This window comes from Terrapene carolina, unplaced genomic scaffold (genome assembly GCF_002925995.2).
Source record: "Terrapene carolina triunguis isolate 2854851 unplaced genomic scaffold, T_m_triunguis-2.0 Scaffold38, whole genome shotgun sequence".
Taxonomy (NCBI): Eukaryota; Metazoa; Chordata; order Testudines; family Emydidae; genus Terrapene; species Terrapene triunguis.
Window position 1 is genome coordinate 3,505,446 of NW_020664389.1, and position 3,703 is coordinate 3,509,148.

Here is a 3,703-nt window from a genome sequence, read left to right on the forward strand (position 1 = left end):
AGCATAGTTGTTGCTTTCTGTATGGGGAAGTTTTATGCTGCCAAAATTTTCCAGCCTGGGCCTCCAGACTAAGGAGATGCTAGCAGAGAAAGAAGGAGATTAGGAAGTATGAGCAAAAAAATGTTGTCAGATGAAATTTGATCTGAGACTGAGAATCAGTGAGCTGGAGAGATACAGGAAAGTTGTTCCAGAGTCATTAGAATGAGCTGAGAATATTTCTTTTACATAGCATTCTTAGTTCCAAAATATTTTACAGATGGTGAAAGGATCAATTCCACCTCTCACTCAAATGCAACTACTTCTGCTGTAGAAAGTGTGGCAGTCACTCTGCATAAGCAACTATACAAAATATGTGTTTTAAAGTGAAGTGAAGAATAACAATTTTTTCCAGCAATATAATTAAGATATGCTATAATATAATTATAATATATAATATAATATAACTGTCTGAGCTGGAATTATCTAGGGCTAATTAGGATTGTTACTTTCAGATGGGCATAAAATGAATGAAACCCATGCCAAATCTCTTGTCCTAAACTTGAATTATCCATTGAGTTACAGGGTCAGTCTGTAGAGTCAGCCACTAGAAATGGGCTGGACAAGGGTACTGTACATAGTTGTATTTCAATAGTTCCCAGTATTTAAAATATAAAATATGGAAAATAGCAAGTGAATTTATTTAATGCAGGTTATGTCTCACTGTATATATTGTTCACTGCCATATTGCAGTTATAGTAATTTGCATCTGTGGAACAAAGTGTGCTTCTGAAATGAGGGAAAACCTAAAGATTGTGTCCTTTAATTGCCAGATAGGCTGAGACATTAAAAAAGATTCCATTTAGTTCCATTTCCGTCCATACACGCCATTTAAGTGTGTGCTGTCAAAAGAGACTAAATTTCCAACATCAAGATTTTTCATGCTTCATCTTTGGAATTAGTAAATATATTTTAAGACTGTCTCAGAAGAACATGAAATCTTAACATCTCATGTACTGACAGACAAGTCCATCATGAGCTACCCTTTCCCGAATGTTCCTAGGACAGGTGGCAACATTGCCAGAGAGCCCTTTAGTTTCTCTGAGTATGAATATTTTTTATGGAATTCTCTGGAGAAAACAGTCAAAACACTAACAGAGATTTCTAATTCATTATTTACATTTTAAAATAATAAAGTAGAGCTACAAACTTTAAACAAATGCTTTTAGAAATAGAAAATCTTTAGTGCTGGACTGGGATTTTGCTTCCTTACATGGTTTGAAGTTAGCTCAGGTTGTCACAGCCAGAATCACTAGCATGGAAATGTCCCAGGTGACTTCTGGCTTGACTTCAGTAGATTGATACAGTCTATATCTCACCTCATCTGTTGGATTGGATGAATGGAGAGTATAGATATCACACCAGTGTCATGTTCACATCATCTCCTCTTCCAGCATGATGTCAGGGCTTTTCCATGTTTTTGGCCAGGCTGTGGAACTATTCTTATATTGCACCTCAGAGGCTAGGGTATCCAGATGAATTGCCTATCTTTGAGGGATAATACTGTACGGCTGCCTGATGCTTTGATGCCCTGATAAGTCATTATAATACTGAAACCCCCAGTTGCTCCCTTCCCCCACATCATCTCCCAGGTCACTATGGTTTAGAGAAGGCCTGATAAAAAGAAAGTGGCAGAGGAAGATCCTGGAGTGCTGGTGATGAAAGATGAATGCCAACTCCAATTGACTATAACATAAAGAATATTTATGTTCTTGTGCAATCACAGTGCAAGTTAGAAGTTCATTCTTTCCTCTGCTATCATGTCTGCAAAGTCTAGACTAAACAAACACTCCTGTGTGATAGGCAGCCAGATTGAGTCAGACTATTACCACTTGGACACACATGCATGCCCATCACAATAGTGTTTTTTCATCTCATAAACATTGATGAGTTTATCCTCACAATGTCCTTGTTAGGCAGGGAATTAGGAATATTTCTATTTTACAGATGGGTTGAAACACAAGATCTCACAAGAAGTCTGTGGCAGTTCTACATATTGATCCCTCTTGAATCCCCATTCAATGCCAACCTCCTTTTCTCTTCTGAAAGAGAAATCTTTGCCCTTTTTTGTTAGTGAAATCAGTGGGAAGATTTTGATTCTGTTGAAAAGAACTGTTAATTCTGCTGTCTGTCAGCACAGATACCTGTCATTCTTACAAAAAAAGAAAAGAAAAAGGTTGGTAAGGCCTTTGCCCAAGAAACCATCTCTTGATAGTAATAACCCCACCAATTTGTATTCTGACTTACACTGTTTTCTGTGTAGGGAAAGACTATCAAGAAACCAGCAGTGATTTAGCTCCACCTTCATTAAAATTCCTCCAGCTTCTAGCATCCTTAATAGTCCAGGAGTATAGAATGGGAACAAGTGAGTGATCAGTTTCTCATGATGGTTAACGGTGTACAGGATGACTTGTTCATTACAGCTGAGAACATGTTATTGATTAATCTTTGGGACTTGGCAGTAACACCTATAACTCTACTCCTTCCTTTTGGGGAGGATCTAGAGAGTACTTCAAAGGTCACCTTATCTCCCATCATATAAAGGGCATACAGGGTGGCTGTATGCTGCATCGCTGAATGGGTATAGGAGTAGGTGTTCTACTTCTACACCCCTTGGATCTCCAGGAGGGATTTCTCCTTTCTGAGGCACAATTTCTGCAGGATCTCCCGCTCAGTCCGAGGGAGAGCTAATGCAGGGCTGTGCCTTAAATTCATAACTAAGCCCAGTGCAGTATTACCCATCACAAGTATCCAAAAATCATGAGTTCAGCCTCCAGAAAAGCAAGAGATTTTAAAACAACAACAAAACATTCATGATTTTTAAGCCAGTAAGTCATTTATGGTTCTTTTAAATTGTTTTCTGAGCCTTTTGATGCATTCAGATCACATTTTCAAGTTTTGCTCTACAATCATAAGAGCAAGAAACTCTTTTGTTTTAGAAGCTGAGATTTTCCCATCATCTCTTAACTTCAGAAGCTGGGGCTTTAAGAAAAACAGCAAAAGTCAGGAGTTGGCAAGCCTGCCTATGTGATGGACACATAATAAAATCATAAATATGATTATGGTATAGTATGCAGGGGATGAACTGTGAAGGTGAGGTGAGGTAGTTAATGTAATATTATGTTGACTGTGGACTGAGGAGCTATACCTGAAATCACATCTGATAAATGACTCTATTTTAAAAAAGCAAACTCTAAAATCCATGTGGAATAGAAATGGACTGGCACCACAATTGTCTTACAAAAATATTTGTGTGGTACAGCAGCTCAGTATACTCTTTCTTTCCCCACTGCCAATATTTACAGATTCTTGTTGCTTACCTTTTAATTGAACTTTTAAAAACTCCTTGCATAGTGACTTCCAAGTGTCAGTAGTTGCCACTGTCAGTGTTTTGTTTTATAAATCGTTCTTTTAATTGTGACACTAAATTGTGCAAATGTGTGCAGGTGAAACAAGGGCTTGGACATAGTAAACAGCCTTTTCGTATTCCACTTTGAACCCTGCTTGAGATGATCCTCTACAGAGCTTGCTGGGAGTTTAAGTCTTTTCTGTGGTTGCCAAATACATTTTCTGTTCTTTCTTGATTGCCAAAAGCTTTAGCAAAATTCACTGGTGGTGCCATGGAGGTGGAAAAAATATTGTATGTAAGGATTTATACAAGGGTGAT